This window comes from Giraffa tippelskirchi, chromosome 6, assembly GCF_054371585.1.
Source record: "Giraffa tippelskirchi isolate mGirTip1 chromosome 6, T2T-mGirTip1v1.2.pri, whole genome shotgun sequence".
NCBI classification, from domain to species: domain Eukaryota; kingdom Metazoa; phylum Chordata; class Mammalia; order Artiodactyla; family Giraffidae; genus Giraffa; species Giraffa tippelskirchi.
Genome location: NC_137280.1, coordinates 10395062 through 10418817, shown reverse-complemented (window position 1 = coordinate 10418817; position 23756 = coordinate 10395062). Strand labels below are relative to the sequence as shown.

Sequence of the window (23756 nt, the reverse complement as noted above, 5' to 3'; positions counted from 1 at the left end):
TTTGAAATCAGCCTTTATTTGCCCTGAATAGGAAAAGGGTAGAACGCATAATGCGAAAATGGGAAGAGCCCTGGACTTTCTGTGTCAGGATCTTCATCCAAGTCACTTCCACTCCGTGAGACTCAGTTTCCACTCTGTTAAGCTGGATTGGGGTGTCGTTGGCAGTCTTGGTTAAAGGGTAGACATGGCAGGGGCTGCTTCACTTGCTTCTGTCCACACGTAATCCCCTCTTTATGGGAACTGAGTCACTGATAGTGGCTTCTGAAAACTTCCTTGGAGATGGTATCAGGTAGATCATTGCACTTACTCTGCCTACTGTTAAAAACAGTTAACAGATGTATTAAGCATATCTGCTTGCTGCTGCTGCTAAGTCGCTTCAGTCGTGTCCGACCCTGTGCGACCCCATAGACGGCAGCCCACCAGGCTCCGCCGTCCCTGGGATTTTCCAGGCAAGAAAACTGGAGTGGGTTGCCGTTTCCTTCTCCAGTGCATGAAATGGAAAAGTGAAAGTGAAGTCGCTCAGTCGTCCGACTCTTAGCGACCCCATGGACTGTAGCCTACCAGGCTCCTTCGTCCATGGGATTTTCCAGGCAAGAGTACTGGAGTGGGGTGCCATTGCCTTCTCCGTATCTGCTTACTAGCCGATAACATTCCCAAAGTGATGTGCGCAGGTTATAAAAGCTGTCATATTAACAGTATTGTGGAGTTTTGTTTTTGTTAATTTGCACTATCTGATTTTATGTAATAAAGGAGAAATTTTATAGACACAAAACAGTGCCAGGAACTGGTTCTTTATAGCTCCTAGATCTTTCCAGCTGCCTCCTCTGTTCTCGAAATAGCATTTTAGCCCAGCCCCAGGCTGCCCAGGGAACTCTTGTGGCTATTTTTATGTGGCCCTCATCCGTTTTACATGGGTCTGTCTGCCTCACATCAACCCCTCTTTTTTTACTTCTCAAATGAGCTTCCCATAAGTTGGTAAGTGTTTTTTTCATGGTCTTTTTATTCTGTTGAGTATCTGATTTATGTATCTGTTTTCTGTAGTCTCATAGAGGCAGTATAGGGTGGTATAGCAAAGTGAGTAAGAACACAGCTGGAACTAGAGTACCTGAGTTCCAGCCCCAGCTCTGCGTCTTGCTACATGGTCTTGGGCAACTTCTTCCTAGCTCAGTTCTTTCATATGTAAGATAGGAATAAAAATAGTAATATTTTAAAACTTTTTACCCTCACAGGTTTGTATTAAGTGAGTTGATATATATATCATGCTAAGTAAGTACAAGCAAGTAGTAAGGGCTATGTAAGTATCAGCTATTATTAATATTATACACAAGTCCAGGTCAGTGTGTTTGTTTTATTAAGGACTCCTAGAGAGTAGGAGACGAATACACTTAAGTAGAATATATTCTACAGCTAGGTACTAAGAGGTTATTAATAGAGTGGAGAGTCTTACAACCTTAGGATATCAGGTTAAGGTGATTTATTTACATGAGGAATGTCACTACCTCTTAGCCCCTACTTTACAGACATGGAGACCAGGTAGTTGGATATAAGTGGATTTTTATTTTGAGAGTTTCTGCCTGAGGACTCAGGAATGAAGTTTACACTAGGCTAGTTTGCTGTCTGTAAAGCTTTTTCTATTGTGAAAATAGAGTCATGAGATATATATATGCATAGCAATGACCTCTTTAAATCACCTTGGTAGCATATACCATTATTCCACACCAGTATTGCCATTATTCAGAGCCCTTTCAAAATTACCTTTTCAAATTGTTTTTGGATCTGCACAGGAAACTCCAACTTATTTTACTGTAACTAGCACCTTGGTTTTTATACCAAAATAGTATTGATTCCCTCATGCTAATGTTCTTAGTTTTGAACAACGTATTTCTGAAAATAACATCTACTCTCAAAAAATTAATATTTGCCACCACTTAGTTCAGTTCAGTTCAGTCGCTCAATCGTGTCCAACTCTGCGACCCCATGAATCGCAGCACGCCAGGCCTCCTTGTCTATCACCAACTCTCGGAGTTTACCCAAACCCATGTCCATTGAGTCAGTGATGCCATCCAACCATCTCATCCTCTGTCATCCCCTTCTCCTCCTGCCCCCAATCCTTCCCAGCATTAGGGTCTTTCCAATGAGTCAACTCTTCATATGAGGTGGTCAAAGTATTAGAGTTTCAGCTTTAGCATCAGTCCTTCCAATGAACACCCAGGACTGATCCCCTTTAAGATGGACTGGTTGGATCTCCTTGCAGTCCAAGGGACTCTCAAAAGTCTTCTCCAACACCACAGTTCAAAAGCATCAATTCTCTGGCCCTCAGCTTTCTTCACCGTCCAACTCTCACATCCATACATGACCACTGGAAAAACCATAGCCTTGACTAGACGGACCTTCGTTGGCAAAGTAATGTCTCTGCTTTTAAATATGCTATCTAGGTTGGTCATAACCTTCCTTCCAAGGAGTAAGCATCTTTTAATTTCATGGCTGCAATTACCATCAGCAGTGATTTTGGAGCCCCCAAAAATAAAGTCTGACACTGTTTCCACTGTTTCCCCATCTATTTCCCATGAAGTGGTGGGACCAGATGTCATGATCTTAGTTTTCTGAATGTTGAGCTTTAAGCCAGCTTTTTCACTCTCCTCTTTCACTTTCATCAAGAGGCTCTTTAGTTCTTCTTCACTTTCTGCCATAAGGGTGGTGTCATCTGCATATCTGAGGTTATTGATATTTCTCCCAGCAATCTTGATTCCAGCTTGTGTTTCTTCCAGCCCAGTGTTTCTCATGATGTACTCTGCATATAAGTGAAATAAGCAGGGTGACAATATACAGCCTTGACGTACTCCTTTTCCTATTTGGAACCAGTCTGTTGTTCCATGTCCAGTTCTAACTGTTGCTTCCTGACCTGCATACAGGTTTCTCAAGAGACAGGTCAGATGGTCTGGTATTTCAATCTCTTTCAGAATTTTCCACAGTTTATTGTGACCCACACAGTCAAAGGCTTTGGCATAGGCAATAAAGCAGAAATAGGTGTTTTTCTGGAACTCTCTTGCTTTTTCCATGATCCAGCGGATGTTGGCAATTTGATCTCTGATTCCTCTGCCTTTTCTAAAACCAGCTTGAACATCTGGAAGTTCACGGTTCATGTATTGCTGAAGCCTGGCTTGGAGAATTTTGAGCATTACTTTACTGCATGTGAGATGAGTGCAATTGTGCGGTAGTTTGAGCATTCTTTGGCATTGCCTTTCTTTGGGATTGGAATGAAAACTGACCTTTTCCAGTCCTGTGGCCACTGCTGAATTTTCCAAATTTGCTGGCATATCGAGTGCAGCACTTTCACAGCATCATCTTTGAGGATTTGAAATAGCTCAACTGGAATTCCATCACCTCCACTAGCTTTGTTTGTAGTGATGCTTTCTAAGGTCCACTTGACTTCACATTCCAGGATGTCTGGCTCTAGGTGAGTGATCACACCATCGTGATTATCTGGGTCGTGAAGATCTTTTTTGTACAGTTCTTCTGTGTATTCTTGCCACCTCTTCTTAATATCTTCTGCTTCTGTTAGGTCCATACCATTTCTGTCCTTTATCGAGCCCATCTTTGCATGAAATGTTCCCTTGGTATCTCTGGTTTTCTTGAAGAGATCTCTAGTCTTTCCCATTCTGTTGTTTTCCTCTATTTCTTTGCACTGATCGCTGAGGAAGGCTTTCTTATCTCTCCTTGCTATTCTTTGGAACTCTGCGTTCAGATGGGAATATCTTTCCTTTTCTCCTTTGCTTTTCGCTTCTCTTCTTTTCCCAGCTATTTGTAAGGCCTCCTCAGACAGCCATTTTGCTTTTTTGCATTTCTTTTCCATGGGGATGGTCTTGATCCCTGTCTCCTGTACAATGTCACAAACCTCCATCCATAGTTCATCAGGCACTCTGTCAGATCTAGTCCCTTAAATCTATTTGTCACTTCTACTGTATAATCATAAGGGATTTGATTTAAGTCATACCTGAATGATCTAGTGGTTTTCCCTACTTTCTTCAATTTAAGTCTGAATTTGGCAATAAGGAGTTCATAATCTGAGCCACAGTCTGCTCCCGATCTTGTTTTTGCTGACTGTATAGGGCTTCTCCATCTTTGGCTGCAAAGAGTATAATCAGTCTGATTTCAGTGTTGACCATCTGGTGATGTCCATGTGTAGAGTCTTCTCTTGTGTTGTTGGACGAGGGTGTTTGCTATGACCAGTGCATTCTCTTGGCAAAACTCTATTAGCCTTTGCCCTGCTTCATTCTGTACTCCAAGGCCAAATTTGCCTGTTACTCCAGGCGTTTCCTGACTTCCTACTTTTGCATTCCAGTCCCCTTTTTTAGGTGTTAGTTCTAAAAGGTCTTGTAGGTCTTCATAGAACCGTTCAAGTTCAGCTTCTTCAGCGCTACTGGTCAGGGCATAGACTTGGATTACCGTGATATTGAATGGTTTGCCTTGGAAATGAACAGAGATCTTTCTGTCGTTTTTGAGATTGCATCCAAATACTGCATTTCGGACTCTTTTGTTGACAATGATGGCTACTCCATTTCTTCTAAGGGATTCCTGCCCACGGTAGTAGATATAATGGTCATCTGAGTTAAATTCACCCATTCCAGTCCATCTTAGTTCGCTGATTCCTAGAATGCCACCACTAAATACAGTCAAAAGAATTTGTCCTGAGAATTGAAGGCAATGACAAGGTATTTCTAGAATCAGAATAAAGGATCCCCCCAAAGTAATGGCTTTTAAATAAATTCATTTAGAGGTGTAAGTTTTGTTCTCTAGCTGCAAAGTTATATGATTCTGTGACACGTATGTTGTAAATAAAGTTATAGTCCTTCTGCACAGGAACCAATTGCTTATACCACTGGGGGAGGTTCTTTAGTATCTCAGCCTTGTCTCCCTTCTGGCCTGACTTTCTTCCTGTCTCTAGATGGAGCTCCTTTTGGTCACCCAGTGAATAGGCTTGCTTCAGAAGTTCTCTTATCACATGGCCATCTGGCCAAGGCCAGAGCAGGTCTGTGGGTTTGCTGCTCTGACCTCACAGACTGTTTTAGCCACCAGAACACCTGTTGACACTTTAACATTGGAAGGTGTGGAAAAATAGCACCAAACAACCCAGGATTTTTGTAAGGGCAGGCAAGGAGAGAGGAGGAGGGGGCTTCCCAAATACTCCAGTACAAAGAAAGCATTGTGCAAAAATACCTATTTTTGTTAACACAATGCTTTTTGTAACACCAAAAATGAAAGTCAGTACCTGAATTAGATCCTTATCATGTAGTCATTTTCTTGCCCTAGAATAAACCTGGAAATGAGCAAGTGCTTAGCCAGATTGGCCTGGTATTCTTATTGGTGGATGGTATAAACCCTTGGGTTATTGGAGGTTAGCTGTGACAACATGGAGATGGTCCAGTAGAATCTCAGTGGTGCCAGATAGGAAGCTTAAAATAGACTTGCAAGTGGATCTGAGATACTGTTCACCTGATGGCTAGTGAATTAACCATGGCCTTTGCCAAAATCAACGATTAGAGGAAAGAGAAGCTGCTAGACAATCTTTAGCTCCTTCCCTCCATGTCTTGGATAAGAAATCAGCAAGTACTTACTAACTATTAAGCATTAGGTACTTGTTTTATTATCATCCTGGGGGTGAAAATTGCTTTTAAATTAAATTGTTTGGAGTTACGCACTGAGATCAACAAGTCCTCTGTAAGAAAGAAGCAGATAATGTAGTGTGGCTCACTTCTTGTGGGTCAGAGGTTATAGGTGCGTTCAGACTTATCTCATTTAATATTTTAAAAGTAGTCCATTCTCATCGGAATTCATGAAGCAGTAGTAGTTTGAGGGAAATATATGTATCATTGTTCTCTTGCAAAATTAGGAACAAAAATCTCCTGCATTGACTTAACATGACAACGAATATGGAAAGTAGGTATCTGGGGTTGCTTTCCTTCAGAAATCCCTGCTAATGGGGTTGTCTTTGAATATTAAGAATGATGTGCATGGGGGAAGGGGTTTTATTGTCTAGCCATCAGACAACTAGGCAGTGAAAAATTACACTTTTTCATTCAGTGTTTCTCTATAGATGATTCTCCAGAGTACAGAAGGTAAAAGGTGAAAGGTTTCAGGGGAGCTGAGACCTTGGGGTGGATCTAGAGCACTTTACAGTAGGTGCCAGGTCATGAGTGCCCCTGAGGCAGGCCATGCCAATCTGCAGACTTCAGCAAAAGCCCCCACACTATGAACTCAAAAACAGTAGCTGCTGATCTACATGCTTCTTAAAAACTATAATTCTCTGCTTACCTGGACACCATAACTATAAAAGTATCAGCTTCCCAAGGACAGGGATCATGTCTCTTTTATATACCCATATACACCCACAGCTTGGCATAAAGTGAGAACTGATGGGTAGTGAATGCTTGCTTTATACTGCCTTCTGTCCTAAGTGCATTGTCTGGCTGTATCCTCATAACACTCATAAGAGGTAGGTGTTACCATTATATCCATTTCACAGAAGAGGAATCTCACTGAGCGTGATTTGCACTGTTCCCTAGCAGCAGCAGCAGAAGATCCGTCTTGTATTCTGAGGCACGATGTTTTAGTGACCACTGCACAAAATAGATGCCCAGTAATGAACTCATGTCAAACTACAGAAAGTCTCACATTTTCATTATGTACCTGAGGATAAACTATATAATTGCAGAATTTCCACCCATATTACTGTATCTGTAACTAGCTGTAAGCTTTGCACAGATAAGTGTGTCATCACTGAATAGCCATTCTTGTCAGAGCACTGCAGGGTTTGGTTATGGTTTTTCAGGAAAAAACAGTTGTAGCTAGCTGAGCAGCCACAACTGGTCCCCTGCTTGACACCTCAAGATAGCGGGAGCATCAGACCCTGATTGACAAAGTGAAAGACAAAGCAACCACATTTTTCTCATTCTGTGGTCAAGGGGATTTCCCAGCCCACACAGGCACAGAGAAGGTCCTCAGGATTCAAGAGAGGGAGAGGGAGTCAGCCCATAATATGTCCCACTAACTTCCCAGAAACCTTCACACTGGAATCCATCTTGACTGAGAGATGAGTGCACATCCACCAGAGAGGGCCCTGTGTCAGGCCACACGTGGAGACAAGCAAGATGGCTGGTCAGGGACAATCGGGAACACTGTCCGTACATAAACCATGTAAACAATCCTCGTTCCACGCTTCACTCCAGCTCCACCTGTGTGTTCTTCCACACTACTTTGCTTCTAATAAATGCTTTCTCTGCCTCACAATCTCTTTGCTGAATTCTTTCTTCAAAGAAGACAAGTTTCCTGCTTCAAGTCACTGCACCCATTATCCCATGAGATCAGCTCTAAAAGCATATTTTCCTTGGAAACGATGTAAATATTTGTAGGTGATTACCTAATGTATACCTAAAGAAGGCCAAACACCAAAGAGTTGATGCTTTTGAATTGTGGTGCTAGAGAAGACTCTTGAGAGTCCCTTGAACTGCAATGAGTTCAAACCAGTTAATCCTAAAGGAAATCAACCCTGAATACTCATTGAAAGGACTAATGCTAAAGCTGAAGCTCCAATACTTTGGCCACCTGATACAAAGAGATGACTCATTGGAAAAGACCCTGATGCTGGGAAAGGTTGAAGGCAGGAGGAGAAGAGGGCAGCAGAGAATGAGATGGTTGGATGGCATCATCAACTCAATGGACATGAACTTGGGCAAATGTGGGAAATAGTGAGGGACAGGGAAGCCTGGCATCCTGCAGTCCATGAGGCCACAAACAGTTGGGCATGACTTAGTAACTGAAAATATCACCACCTAATGTATTCACTTCACACCCTAGTAATAAACTATAGTTGATATACGAAGTAAACAATTTAATATATTTAAAGCTATATGTTCAGTTTAAAATAAAGCACTTTTAACTTTAATCAGTATCCACATGAGAGGGGAAAATTCAGGAGAGAAAGAAGACAAAGGAAGAAGAATGTTAGTGAGAGTTATCGAATTATGTGTCCAGTTTCTGCTAGGAATAATGGACTCCGGAATTCTATTCAGAATATCTGGGAATTACTAAAGTACAGTATCTGGGTTATGATTTTATCCCTTCTTAAGGCATTGAGATTTTATAAAATGAACATAAATTAGAGCCAGAGACACTTGAGTTCAAATCTTAGCTCTGCTGCTTACTAGCTGGGTAATCTTTCCAAATTTATCCAATAGCTTCAACACTTTAAAAATCTAAACGGTGTTGTAAGGATTAATGATAATGTAAAAGAAAATGTGAAATGATGGCTGGCAAATAGCACAAAGTGGTAGCACCAAAATGAGTCCCCTATTGCTGCCGTAACAAGTTACCACAAATTCAGTGGCTTAAAACGGCACACAGATCTTGCAGTTCTGGAGGTCAGAAGTCTAACGTGGGTCTCTGTTGGCTAAAATCAAGGTGCATCAGCAGAGCCCCATTCCCTTCTGGAGGCTTTGGGGAGGATCTGTTTTCCTGTCTCACCCGGTGTTCAGAAGCTGCTACAGTTTCTTGACTCGCGGCTCGTTTCTTCACCTTCAAAGGGCAAGAGCAGCGTCTTCAGGTCACTCTCATTGTGCTTCTTCTGCCTTCTTGTGATTACATCGGGCCCATCGGGTCATAATCCAGAATAATCCCTTTATCTTAAAGTCAGTTCATTAGCAACCGTACATCCATCTGCAAGCTTCATCCCCCTTCGCCAGGGAGCACACAGCATACAGTTCCGAGGGACTGTGGTGTGGACCTCTTTTAGACAGGGCTGTGGCTCTGCATTTAACAGTGCTTCTCGCCCTTAACACTTGTTCATTCGTTCATATACTTACTAAAGGAAATTACGAATAGTAAAAGTATCTTTACCTCTCAAGAATTGTTCTGTTTGGGTAATGCACTTAGATTTATACATTAAAAAGTTAGCTGAGGCAGTTGGGCAGGAGAACAGCGGGCTGAGGGCGGGAGTCGCTCGCCCGGGGGCTGCCTGCTGTCCCGCTGCCCTCTGAGCATAGCCATGTCCAAGGAGAAGCCCCAGGAGGGAGTGAAGACGGAGAAGGACCACATCAACCGAAGGTGGCCAGGCAGGACGGCTCTGGGGTCCAGTTTGAGAGAACACACACCGCTCCTCAAGCTGATGAAGGCCTCCTGCCAGCGCCAGGGCTTGTCCGTGAGACAGATTCGATTGAGGTTTGATGGACAGAATGAAAACATTCTGTTAATGTTTTGGGCGTTAATGAAACAGACGCCCCAGCACAGCTGGAGATGGACAACAAGGATGCCAGCAGCAGACGGGGGCTCCAGCGCGGCCAGCTGCCTCTCGGGGGTTGGGGGGCGGCCTCCAGAGCCCCCGTCCCCTCGTGGCGCCGGGCTGGCTTTGCTGTCAAACGGTGGTCGCGTGGCCAAGCCCATCAGCACGCTGGCTGGGACACCGAGGACATTCCCCAGGAGGACTTTGCTCTGAGGCACTCAGCGCCACCGCGGCGACGGTCCCCAGCCTCCCTCGGCCGGTCCCCTGGTACCTTTGTTTGGGTAAAACGCCCACGTGGTGAGGAACTTGGGGTTTTTTTTTTTTTTTTTTTACTTTTTTGTTTTTTCTCCCTCCTGTGACATTTTCTCCCAGCTTGTGACCTGAATGCCTGCTTTCTGTCTGGATGGAGATCTTAACCCCAGGTGTTGACCCCACCTCATTCCAGTCATGGAGAGAACAGTCACCGCCCTGGGGGTGCTTCTATGGGGTGAGTTTTGGGGTCACAGTCGGTATGGGAGATACACTTTCACTTACTGTTTCTCACGGGCACAGGTTTTTTTTAATGCTAACTATTAGAAATGTAAGCTTTGCCAGAATATAGGAAAGTTGAAGGGAAAGACGGGAATGTTTCTTCAAAGGTATAAAGTTCTTCAGTAACATGACCCTGGGCGGGGTCTGGGGCCCTGGACTCATTGCCACCAATGGCCGGTGACCCTGCTCGGACAATGAAAATGGGCTTTTCCCCTTTTCTTAACAGAGAAGAGAGTAAGTCCCACACGTCTGCCATGGTCACAGTGCCAGGGCCTCATATTTCCTCCAGTATTTGCTTCTGATGAGTAATGATGGTCTGTGCGTAAACTAGGAAGATAGAATATTGCTGATTTTGCTGTTAGGTCTTTGTGTGAAAGAGCTACTTCAAAGCGTGGCTACAAGTGAGAGATGCCTAAGGGTTTTCCCCAAGGACCATGCTCTGCTCCCCAAGTTGGTATGGAGCTTACACGTTACATGTGATTTCGGTTCTGTGCGGCATTTTGGGGTCTGTCTTGGTCAACCTCCAATGGTGGTCCTGTTGCCCTTCCGTGTGGTCTCGCTCCTGTCTGGCGGCCCCCGACTACCTGTTCGGGTCACCTGGGCAGGATGACCACTGTCGTCTCCTGCTCACCTGAGATCTCGCTGGAGAAGTCTGCACTTCCTTTGTACCTTGCTGTTCAGGCACGGGCGGGGTGTCTGCCGGCTCTGTTGTGTTTATTCCCCAATTTGTACATTATTTGTTGTCCTGTACTACTGTCAACGGTAAATATTGTTTGGTATTCTGTCAAAAAAAAATTAGCTGATAATACAAGATAGCATGAACAAGCCCCAATATGAGTCATTCAAGAGGAGAGATCACTTAGATGAATGAGGGAGAAAAAAAGAAAATTTTGATCATCCACAAGAAGTAATAAGGTCACCTCCTTCCCTCCACAAAAGGATGATGCGCTCTTAGGTTGCATTAAGATGAGAACAAAGGAGGGGCTTGCCTTGGTAAATCCCCTGGAGATTTTGAAGGGTATAAAAAATCTTCGTTGGAGCCAGAGGAGAGAGCCAACAGGGTGAAGAGCCTAGAATCAGAAAGTATAAGAAGTTTGGGGATATTTATGGTGTAGTCTTCAAATACCTAATTGACAGACATATGAAAAGAAATCTAGATTTATCTTTGAAATCTCTGGAGTTTTAAACTGCTTAATCACTTCAGTTGTGTCCTACTCTTTGCGACCCTGTGGACTGTAGCCCAGCGGGCTTCTCCATCCATGGGATTCTCCAGGCAAGAATACTGGAGTGGGTTGCCATTTCCTTCTCCAAGGGATCTTTCCGACCCAGGGATCAAACCCATGTCTCTTATGTCTCCGGCATTGGCAGGTGGGTTCTTTACCACTAGTGCCACCACTAGAATACGTGTAGAAGTTAGATAACTCAATGTGGTAATTTTACATGGTTATAGTTTCCTGAAATGAAATGAGCTACCTGAGTTTCCTGTCCCTGGAGGTATTCAAATAGAATCTAGACAGGTGTCAAAGAATGTGCTCCCAAAGCATTCTTCAGGCTTGAACATTGTATTTACATTGTAATCATTTGCATTCCAGTCTCCTTATGCAATTTGTGACCTCTTTCTGGTCTGAATCTATCATGTTCATTTTAACTTGGCTCAGAAGGTACAAAATGAAAGTTGGGTTGGTGAATAGATGCATGAATGAGATTAAGGGTTGGACAGAATGAACTTTAGTCCTTCCAACTCAGACTCTCAGTTCTCAGCTAGGATTTGAACTAGGTTTAAAGAGTGGAATTGGTTGCAGAAACAGGGTGGCGGCGTTGCATCCTAGGTTTCACAGTACAGAAAAAGTTCAGAGACAAGAGGGAGCAAGTGAGTGGAGGAGCTATGTTGGGTGAAGAACAGGAATTAGAGTTGGGGCAGAAGGTTGGGTCTTGATTCTTGAAGGTCTTTACTTTCAAGGATGTCAGGCTTTCTCATCCTGCAGTCTGAACCCAGGCTGATGCTTGACTAAATCCTTATGAAAGAAGACAGAAAAAGTGCTCTTACAGTCATGCATTTTGGGTCTGCTGGGAAAGACTGGGGACTTGCTATGGACTGAAATGTCCCCCATGATTCTTATGTTGAAGCCCTAACTCCTAGTGAGCTGGATTAGGAGGTAGGGCTTTTGGGAGGTGATTGGGTTTAGATGAGATCATGACGATGGGGCCCTCATAATGGGATTTGTTCCCTTCTAACAAGAGACACCAGGGCGCTTTCTCTCCCTCTCTTTCTCTCTGCCATGTGAGGACACGTGGACAAGGAAGCCATCTACAAGCCAGGGAGCAAAATCAACCCGCACTTTGCTCTTGGATTTCCCAGCCTCCAAAACTGTGAGAAGTACTGAAATAAGCATCTCCTATTTAAGCTGACCAGTCTATTGTATCAATATTTTTGTATGGCAGCCGGAGATGACTAATACAGGGCTCTTGCCTACATATGGGAGTAATGAGTCAGAACTCAGCACTAGACAGTGGCAGCAAAATAAAGGAAATCAGATGGGAAGAGACATTACTGAAAACATTAAGTCTTGGTAGTGAGATAACAAGAAAGGGTTTAAAGGGGAGGCCCACAGCTTTGTGAACATGAGGGCGGACAGTTATGTCCACTGAGCTTCTTGCAATAGAAGGAAGATAAGAAACTATTTGGACTATCCAGGATTTCCTGTGACTGTTTCCATTAAGTTCATGGCTGAAAATGGGCTATTTTTAATATTGATGAGAATGGAAAGTCAGGAGTTTTAGTCTGTGGAGAGCAAACTTTTCTGGGAGGGAAGCTGTGGTACTGATAAAACTGCTCTGAATGGTAGTGTTAACAGCAGGCATTGTTGTACAAGCCCTACAATGGGCCAGCCTGATACAAGACACTGTGCGTATCACCCCACTTCATTAAATTATCCCTCGTTTGACGGCCTCAGCGTGTACCCCACGCAGTATCTGCTTTAGGGAGCGCCCAAGGAAAATTCTCGTTCACATTAGCTCTAAGGATAATTATATGTCTCTCAAATAATTGAATTTCTTTTTTACATTTTTGGACTCTGAATGGAATTAACAGGTGACCCTGTGTGTGCGTGTGGTGGGGTTGGCAGAGGCAGGAGGAAGTTGGAGGAGTGCTAAGTTTCAGATGCAGAATTGTGGCCCAGTTTTAGTTGTGTGTAATATATTATTTTTAGCCCCTTTCTTCTTTCTTATTTTTTCTCTCCCCTTGTTTTTCTATCCTCCCTCCTCTTTTAATTTATGCTGCCTTGTATTTTATGTATGTCTGAAGGCAGTCCTAAATTCCAAAACAAAGGACAATAAGTAAAAATATATTTCTATTTACGTCAGTCCCCACTTTATAGATGAGGAAGCAGAGGCTCAATTAATTTATTTAACTTGCCCGAGATCACAGTGGGTGTACTACTTACCTATTGCCGGGTAACAAATCCCCTCCAAAACTAGCAGCTTAAACCAACAAACACATAATTTCTCAGTTGGTTCCTGAGGGTCAAGAGTCTGGGAGCAGCTAAGTTGGGTAGTTCTAGCTCAGGGGCTGGTGGGATTGCAGTCGAGCCGTCTGCTGGGGCTGTAATTGTCTGAAAGCTGCAAAGTCTTTTATAACTTAATCTCAGAAGTGACAATCACTCCTGTCTTCCACCAGTCACACAAACCAACTCTGGTAAAGGGAAGGGAGTCCACAAGGGCCTGAGTCCTGGGGATAGGGTTGCTGGAGGCCATCTTGGGAGCCACCACTCGCAGGGAGGAAATAGTATAGCTGAGCCTGCGGGATGTTGCTTCTACAAAAGCACTGGCTCTGGATATGCTCAAGTTTGGTCCCCAGAGCTGCTTTCATTTTTTTTTTTTCAGCTTGAAGAATAGATAAGTGAGGAGGCTCTGGGTTTCGGTTTTCTTCCTCTGATCCTGCTTACAAGTTGCCAATGCTGCCACAGTAGTTTCATCAGTAAAGCTTTGTATTGCCTCATAACTATTTAATCGCTACTAGAAGTAAATTCGATTTTAATCCATAAGATGACGCTAAATGATCTGTCGGGTCCCACTGAGAAGTGGAGAGTAATAGGTAACATGACACTATATAGGCTGACAGCCTCTGACTTTGGTAGTACAAGAAACAATTGATAGTAATTGTAATTCCTCCCTCTTTAATGTTCTTTGCTTCATGGGAGATATGGGTATATAAAGGATGGAAGTTTTTGGTGATTTCGCCCCCCATAAGGTGATTCCACCCCTCATTTGTTAGTGTAATGAGAAAATCTATAAAGATATTTTTATGGAACATATTTTTTACTGCATTGCCAATCTGCGGCCAAATTTTGTCAGGGTAATAAATTAGGACGTGTTGTTTTCCTGGATTCAGGAAACTGCCGGCTCGGTGTTTGATATTCAGACCTCAGATCCATGACTCACCAATAAACCACCTGGACAAATGAACACAGAGGATCTCAACTGCTGCAGACTATTGCCATACCTCTTGATTCTTAACTATTCTGTATCTGGAAATTCCATTTTCATTTGAGGTAGGTATAAATTGATGTCACTCTCCACGTTTAAACATAGCCCCAAACCGATTTCTTTCCTGAGATTGTTTTTCAGAACAGTGGTGTTGAACTTCAATTAAAATTTGCAAGCCAACGCTGTGCGCCAGTGGTATTTGAATGTTGTTATAACTTCCCTTACATCTCTGTGACCTCCCTCCAGGACTTTGTGGTATGCCAGTTTGCAAATGAGATGATCAGCTTAGTCTAGGGAGAGAATTTTCTCTTTACCTTTGACTGATTTAGGTGCAAATTAATTTGTTAAATTCTCTTAGAGTGTTCTATGCTTTGTGCTATGTTCTCTAAGTAGATAAAAAGCTAAGACACAGTCTTTGTGCCTTTAAAAACGTGTGGTCTAGCTGCTAGGTAAATATTAACAGGAACAATTATGAAACCATGTGAGATAGCAGAAGTATTCACAAAATGCTGGAGGAGAAAGAAGGGGATTAGTTTTGCCCAGTAGTGGAGGAAGAAGATTTTACCAGGAAAGACGTCTTTTAGATCAGTGGCCCCCCAAATGTTGGTCTCAGGACCAGTGCTGGTCTCTAATAGAATTTTCACTGACTTGTGGCAGAGTGAGAAAGAAAACCAAACTAAATTCCATAAGCTAATTTTAAGATTAAAAAAAAAAATTCTTTAGCATGAAATTATGTATTGACATTCTTTTTCCTGTGATGTCTTTCACTTCATGAAGACATGATGATAATATGTATTATTGTTTGTTTTCTTTCATTGCAAAATAAAACTTGACAACCTAGCATCATCCAGATTTTCTTATGTGTGTTCATTTATTGGTCCTTCAAACCTAAAAGGCTAGAAGCCCTTGTGAGGATGATTATATTTGTGCTGGGGTTGGAAGAAAGAGATACTCATGTAAAGGCATTCTTGCTGTTTGCCTGTCAGTGATTTAACAATACCTACATTAAGGGGAAATTAATTTGCGAGAAAGAAAAAATGTATGCTTGCATTTAAACACTGGCTTTGAATGTTTTTCTAGTATGTGTCTGGGGGAATGTGGAAGGAGGTGGATGCAAGAGAAAAAAAAAAAGTGCCCATAATGGTGCAGAATTTGAACTGTAGCTTTGGAGATCTGCTGCTGCCAACATGAATACTAGTTTTAGAAGGATTCCCACTCCCATCCCCTCAACTTCCACCCCTCTGTATAAAATCTTCAGAAGTTTAGATAAGATTAAGCTTGATGATTGTAAACCTTCTACTTCTTTCCAAGAATTGGATTAAAAAGTAACCTTTGTATATATGGGCCCCTTTTCTCCCCTGATTTTTCACCAGGGGACAGGAGAGTGAGCCATTGTGTCTGTGTGTCTGAGCAGGTCAGTGGTAATGGAATATTTAACCAGCCACGTTGTCAGTCTGCCTTGTTCATCTCACCTACAGTGGCAAAGCTTTTCATCTATTTGCAAATGGATGCCTCTCAGGAGTTGAGCTATATCCATAATTTTAGGGAATGTATCATCTTTGAAGAGGGATTCAAGGAGAATGACAAAGATGATAAAAGGGCCGAATAATATCAAAAGATATTAGATTTAAGAAGAATACTATAGGGATTTCCCTATCTGAACTCTGGGGCAGTGATCTTACAGGATTCCTTCCAGCATAAATGCTTTAAAAAATGATCAAAGATTTCCCTGAAAATTTGCAAGACAACGCTTGTAAATAGCAGGCTCTTCTGCTGTGCATTTGGAAGCAGCCCTGTGTGTGGTGAAGTAAGAGGCTCTGAAATCAGAGGATTCCAATTCTCGCTCACTCATTACTGCAGTCAAGTCACCACCTTGCTAAGCTTTAATTTCCTCCTCTCTACAATGGAAATAATAGTCTTACTCCAAAGGGCTGTTGTAAATAGAAGTAATAAGCATGCAATAAGCACAAATTATTACTATTCTTCTTATATTTAAATTTTTATTATTGTCACTTCCTCCTGAGAGGAGAGCCTCTCCCCTGGCCCTTCTCTCCTTGGCTCTGCACCGTCTCCCGTGTCTGAGTCTGGAATGTCCTGTGATCACGTGCACTGGTTGATTCTTTCAGCTTCCTTGAAACTGAAGCATCTGCCCATGAACAACAATAAAATTATGTTTATAGGGCAGATCATTTATTTTGCTTAACTCTCAAACGTTAAAGGAGATAAACCAAAATTTTATGTCACAATATTCTTAGACAAAATCATGTGGAGAAAAAAAAAATGTTATTTAAGCAAATTATGCATTCTATTAATAATCCACAGGCTTCACTCTCCCCATGACCTTTAGCAACCCAGTAATGGAAACACTGGAAGGAGATAAACACACACAAGGGGATGAGATGATGGAATATTCCATGTCCTTTCTGGCTCCTATTTTGTATTTTAAAAAAGAGAGAGAGAAACATGGGCTTCAAGGGGTAGAATCATGACACAGTCTGGCACATAGAGGTATGCTGTGCACCCTGAAATGGCCAGCTAAGCTGTTGGAGGTGGAGATAAAGAAGCTAAGAAGGGCCCTTTCCACACATTAGCACCAAATTTTGTAATTAAAAGAAAATGAAGGGGGAGAGGACACATGTATACTTATAGCTGATTCATGTTGTTGTACGGCAGAAATCAACACAACATTGTAAAGCAATTATCCTCCAATTAAAAATAAGGGGGAAGAAAGAGAATAAAAGGTCCATGAGGTTTCATTGGTTTCTTAGAAGTGTTGAACTGACCTAACCTTGATGAGCACTATTTGAGTCATTCATTCATTCAACCAGTAATTGTTGGACACCCAGATACGGTTCTTGCTGAAAATATGCGTGCATGCTAAGTTGCTTCAGTCGTGTCTGATTCTTACGACCCTATGTAGCCCCTCAGGCTCCTGTGTCCAAGGGATTCTCCAGGCAAGAATACTGGAGTGGGTTACCATGCCCTCCTCCAGGGGATCTTCCTGACCCAGGGATCGAACCTGTGTCTCCTGCGGCTCCTGCATTGCAGGCAGATTCTTTACCGCTGAGCCATGGGGGAAGCCCCCGTTCTGAATACTGGAGGGCAAACAGGACCAAACCCCTGTTCTCATGGCACCTGCAATCCAGGGGGGAAATCACTGCAGAAAAAACTCCACAGGAATTCACAGCAGAACCAACCTTTAGTAGCTTACAAAGTCCCTGAGGGTGGCCTTGGTGGCTGATGTTTCATAATCACCTTGCTTAATATTCACGCGGAGACGGAGGTGTGTTTTTCTGTTACACTACTCACCACAGCAGTAACTTTCAATTAAAGCCATGAGGAGTTTTGACCTCTCAAAAATGATTGACATGGCTTTGGAGATCTATTTCTGTCCTGCTTTCTCAAGTTCATGTCCTGTGTGATAGCCAGCAAGGAAAATACCACGCTGCCACAAGCGTAATCATGTAAGATCTGTGTTACCCGTGATACTTGGACTATAGTGATACTGATGGGCTGAGAAACAAATCTTTCATTTACTTAATGTAATTTTCAGGTTTGAGCATTGAGGTTATTGAACGAGGGCCTTACTCTTTGATATAGTTAACTTTTGGGGGGGTATGAATTCTTAACCTTCAATGTCAATTTTAGGTAGTCAGAAATCTTGCCTGAGGCCAATACCTGGATAATATTGTAAGTATTGGTGAAACTATGAAAATTACCATCAGATTTCTGTAGGCGGGCGGTTTGTAAAGGAGGAGGATTAGTTTTAACCTTAACCCCCCCTTCAACTCTTAATGAAAAACACGTGGTAAATCAAGCAGGGCACGTTAGGTATTGCATTTCAGTTGTGGAGTGACTTCTAATACCAAGTCAGCATTTGTTGTTAACTCTGGATGTACTGCATTAAGTAGTTAAGGACAAATCTTCTCTCAAATATCCCCCACAGACAATTCATTAATGACAACAGGAAAAGAATGGTACCTTTCCAGTGGGGAGACCAGATGGGCCCCACCATCACCAGTGAACTCAGCATCTTCAGCCACAGTAGTTATTGACTGCCATGAGGTTCTCCCTGAGATGCCACAGAAAGTGCATGGCCTCATCTGGGAATATTCCTACCAGGAAATGGTTAACCTGAATCTAATCGCGAGGAAACAAGCAGACAAATCCAGATTGTGGGACATTCTGTTAGGCAATTGGCTTGGACTCTTCAAAAATGTCAACCTTATGAAAGCCAGACCAGAAAAAGAGAAAAAACCTAGGTGGTAGATGCTCTAAATTAAAAGAGACCAAAGAGACTTGGCATCTGGGGGATGTGGTGCTGAAGGACCCTGAAGGAAGGAGAGAGAGTAGAGGGAAGGGAGGGGAGGAAGAAAAAATACCTATGAAAGACATTTGGGGGCAAACTGGAGAAACTTTAATGTAATCTGTATTTGATTATCTTTTTGATGCTAAATTCCTCGCCTCTGAGCATTATGAAGGAGAATGTCTTTGGTCAGGAGAATTCAGAATTCAGGAGATTCGTGCTGAAATATGTGAAATGTCCTGATGTCTGCAACTTTCAAGGGGCTCAAGACAAGCGTGAACATGGAGAGAGAGAAACGAACATGGCAAAATGTTAATTGGTGAGTCTAGGTGTAGGAAATACGTGTGTTCCTTGTGTTATTCTTTCAACTTTTCTGTTTCAAGTTTTTCAAAACAAAAAAGGGAGAGATGAGGCAAGTCTATTTGAGGGAAATTATTATAGAAATCCAGAACAAAAACAAGATGTAAGAAAACACTGCTGCTGCTGCTGCTAAGTCGCTTCAGTCGTGTCTGACTCTGTGTGGCCCCATAGACGGCAGCCCACCAGGCTCCCCTGTCCCTGGGATTCTCCCGGCAAGAACACTGGCATGGGTTGCCATTTCCTTCTCCAGTACGAAAACACACGTGCATACAACTTAGCCGTGATGCCTCAGAGGAATAAAGGCCAGGACAGGGGACCGACTCTGGAGTGGGACTCACAAGGGTTGTGTTCTGGTGTGTCCTCAGCCATCACCCGCCCTGGGGTCATGGGCAGTTTGCCTAACTCTCTGTATCCGTTTCCTAGGGCTGCTGAAACAAGCATCACAAACCATGTGGCTTGAAACAACAGAGATGTCTCCCTCATCTCACCATTTTGGAGGCTGAAGTCCGAAATCAAGGTATCGGCAGGGTCAGGCTCCTTCTGAAACCTGGAGAGGAGCATCTTTACTTGCCTCTTGCTGGATTCGGACGGGTTGCCAGCAGTCCTTGGCTCTCTAGGCTCACAGCTGCAGCCCGTCGCTCTCTGCCTCCGTCTGTTACATGGTGTTCTCCTCTCCTGTGTGTGTCCCAGGATCCCTCCCCTCTGGTAAGGACAGCAGTTGTATTGGATTGGGGCCACCCTAATGACCTCATCTGAAGCTTGATTACATCTGCAGAGACCCTATTTCCAAATAAGGGTGCGTCCACAAGTGCTGGGGGATTAAGGCTTTGACATATCTTTTCAGGGGATGCAGTTCAACCCATAACCCTCTCCATTCTTGTTTCTCCAACTCCCAACATGTGTGGGGGACGCGGTGGGGCCAATCACCCAGAATGCACACTCAGGTCCCTTCGGCTCGGAGTCTGAGGCTCTGGATGTCCTCTGTTCTAAGTTCAGACATGAGTCAGCTTTGGGCAACTAAGGAGCCCGAGAGAGATGTGGTGAGAAGGAGGTTCCGGATCATTATTAAACAGATAAGAAGGGTGTCCTTTGGAAACATGATTCGTGTACATTCTTGACATAGCAGGGGCTGTTTTATCTTGCTTGTCACAGTCATCCTTTTTGTCCTCATTTTTATTTGTTGAATGATTGTTGGTCAAAAGTTTTCTAAGCTGAATTCCCATCCTGTTACCCATAAAATTGCATAAAGTGAGATGCTAGAGTTAAAAAAAAAAATAACTGTCACATCACAACTGATATTAGAGATTGGCGAGGCTGCCAGCTGGAGCAGACTAACAAGGAAAATCAAGACTCCTCTCTCTGTCTTTGTCCTTCAGGCTAAAAAAAGGCAAGATAAGAAGAGAGAACGTTCTGTAATGAGTAAGGGTGGCCGTGCCTCGTGATGGGTCAGCCCCGCGTGTCCGGAGGAGGACTCTCTTTGAGGCCCAGGAGGTGGGCTGGAGGAAGGGGGTGGAGGATGGCAAGTGGAGGAGGGTGGGGGAAGCGTAAATGGAGATGAGAACCACCAACAGTCTCCTGATGTCTCTGTGCTTCAAAGGGAAAACTGTGTCACAGCCACAGGAGGGGAAAGTGCTGATCACAGAGTTGAAAGAGGACATTTTCCCAGAGCTGTAGACCCACAGTCCTCAGCGTGACTGATGTACAAAGCTGTGTCCGCCTCCCTCCTGCGTCTTCCCCCACGTGACCTAAGGTGGACACTAGATGTGTAAACCAGGACAGGGCTGTGTCCCATCTATTAGAAATCTCTGACTTGTGGGCACGAAACAAAAATCTCAGCCAAAGGGAATCTTCTCCAAAATTCAGTTGTGCTATTTTCTTTGCTGGCTTTCAGAAATTATTTGGATAAACCATGGGTGATTTAATTATACTGTCATTACGAGAGCAGGTTCTGTCACTTGCTGTCAGTGCTAGATAAAAACACTTGGAATTCACACTGTGTCGTTATTTCTCTGGTCTTCCTTTGCCGCTCTTCAGCAGTGGGCGTTATGGATTTGTCAGCATTTCCGTTGTTACCTCTTATTTTCAAGGCTCCTGTCTTAGTTGCTGAAATTGCATCGTCCTGGATGGGAGCCTGGAGGTAATTTCCTTTAGTGTTACAGTGGCTGCAGTCTTTTATGGATGTGTGTGACTGTGCAAGTGATTTCAATATCTTTTTATTAAAAAATTAATTCATGCATAAGTCTCAACTCGTTTTTTCTGATGTATATAGCTCTTATCCAAGATTGAGGTATGAATCATCTGAAGTGAACGTTTACAAAAGCCACAACTCAGAAAAGGCCCTGCCTTGGCAGCAACAAAGCAAGGCATGGTAAGGAAGTAATGAGATCACTGCAGTGATTATCAGTCATAGTTCTTTATGGTCACACATTGTGTATCTCTGAGATTTATAATATAAAACAGAGGGAAGAGCAGATGTGGTCTGAAATTGTAAATTTGAATTATGTGCCTTTTCCTTGTTATTGACATTGATATCTTCTCAACAAATCTTAGAATTTCAGTATCTGAAAAAGACCTTAGATCTTCTTTAATCCATCAGTTGTGGATACTTATTCCATCGGTTCCATATTCCTTCTTCTGCCCTTCCGGTAATATGTCAGTTATCTATTGATGTGTAGCAATTCCAAAACGTGTGTTTTGGCTAAGAAAGCAATCACTGAGTAGTTCACAATTCTGGGTGTTGGCAACTTGAACTGAACTCAGCAAGGTGCTTCTTCTGCTGGTCCTGCCTCAGCTCATCATGTGGCTTCTGTTCACCTGGAAGTTCAGCCAGGAGCTGACTGAACGTGTATGGCTCCATCACATATCTAGTGGTTGACTATGGCTCAGAGGCAACTGTGACACGTGTCTGCAACATCCAACTGACTAACCCAGGCTTTTCACTGGCCACTGGGTTCCAAGAGGAGCTAATGAGAGCAGATCCCAACTCACAGCTCTTTTCAAGCCTCTGTTGTGTCACCCTTGCTAACATGTCATTCAGTTCAGTTCAGTTCAGTCGCTCAGTCATGTCTGACTCTGCGACTCCATGAACCGCGGCACGCCAGTCCTCTCTGTCCATCACCAACTCCCAAAGTCTACTCAAACTCATGTCCTTCGTGTCGGTAATGCCATCCAACCATCTCATCCTCCGTTGTCCTCTTCTCCTCCTGCCCTCAATCTTTCCCAGCATCAGGGTTTTTTCCAATGAGTCAGCTCTTTGCATCAGGTGGCCAAAGTATTGGAGTTTCAGCTTCAGCATCAGTCGTTCCAATGAATATTCAGGACTGATTTCCTTTAGGACTCTCAAGAATCTTCTCCAACACCACAGTTCAAAAGCATCAATTCTTTGGTGCTCAGCTTTCTTTTAGTTCAACTCTCACACCCATACATGACTACTGGAAAAACCATAGCCTTGACTAGATGGACCTTTGTTGGCAAAGTAACGTCTCTGCTTTTTAATATGCTGTCTAGGTTGGTCATAGCTTTTCTTATTAGCCAAAGCCAACCATTTGGCCAGGCTCAAGTGCAAAGAGGTGAAGAGAGAAGGCTCCACCTCTCAATGGAAGGAACAACAAAGGGGAAGTAGGTCTCCATTTGTTTTTATTTGGACACTGGGATACCATCCTGATAGTGTCGGCTGAAATCTCCCTAGGATTCAATCTTGCCTGAGAAAGGAAGAGAGAGTTATGGGCTGCTGTGCATTGCCCAGCCCACTCCTAAAGGAAGTGACAATTCATCTTGAAGAGAGTTCAAGATTGTTCAAGGTCATTAAGTCAGTGATGGGGGTGGTTCCACCTCAGTACGTCCCTTACTTGTCCCTCAGATGGCCCAACACTGCCCCCGTGACCTGTACCCAAGACCTGGAGAAGAGGCTGCAGTAAAACGAACAAAACAGAATTTCAGGGAAGTTTCTAGGGAAGACATGGGGATTTAGAGAATGAAAGGAGTTTCCTCATTTTGGTCTCCTCTGGGAATGGGGCGGTGGGGGTGTTGAGCTGAACCCAGTCTGCTCCTGGACCAGAGCTGACATGGGAGAGAAATTGGCCTGGGATGGCAACCGGGCCATTGCCACAGGCTTTGATGGAATGTGCAGGAGGAACTCGTAGCCTCAGCAGGTCAAAGCAGGAGAGATTTACTCGCAAAAACACACAAGACACCCTTTCCTGGATGAACTGGAGGACACTGAGGGAACTCAATACTTATACTCAGGTATAAGTCATCGCTCCTGTTTTTAAGCCAGTATGTGAGTGTGTATGTGTTACTCAGTGATGTTGTATAAGCCATACTGATATACAAGCAACAAGGGCTAGAGAAGGAGATGTGGGAGCCCTCGATCAGAAAGAGACTTCAGGGAAAGGCTAAGACCAAAGGTAGATCTGCAAATATGGGAGGACTCACAAGAGGATTAAGATGGAGAACGTTCCAAAGTAATATGCCTATGAGGGCAGTTAATACTTCCTGAGAAACCTGCTCTTTTACTAAAAGCTACTTTGTCTTAGGTCACTGCGGTGGAGACATGAGAGAAGTTGTAGGATCAGAGGAATTGGGGAGGAATAATGTTCCCAGATGCCCCTAGAATCTCAATACTTAGAATCACTACGGAAATCAAGTTTCTTTAGCAATGGCATTGATGAACTGCTGCCAGAGAATAAATGAGTGGTGTGTGTGTGTGTGTGTTTGGAATCTCGGTCTTTATTGGCTGCAGGGCTTAACACACTCAGGCCAAGAGCCAGGGCTCAGATTTTGTTGAAAGCAGTAATGTCG

General features: G+C 43.4%; 2 long non-coding RNA genes across 2 annotated transcripts; one reads left to right on the top strand and one right to left on the bottom strand.

Moving 5' to 3' along the window:
* Nucleotides 1–892: 892 nt before the first annotated feature.
* Nucleotides 893–17006, top strand: LOC145509034 (uncharacterized). Its single transcript, XR_014055802.1, has 3 exons — nt 893–975; nt 9647–9761; nt 14196–17006. It is a non-coding gene; the product is annotated as an uncharacterized LOC145509034 (long non-coding RNA).
* Nucleotides 16271–19609, bottom strand: LOC145509035 (uncharacterized). The gene is made up of 2 exons (XR_014055803.1): nt 19445–19609; nt 16271–16436 (listed from the first exon to the last, which is right to left on the bottom strand). It is a non-coding gene; the product is annotated as an uncharacterized LOC145509035 (long non-coding RNA).
* Between the last annotated feature and the right edge of the window lie 4147 nt (nt 19610–23756).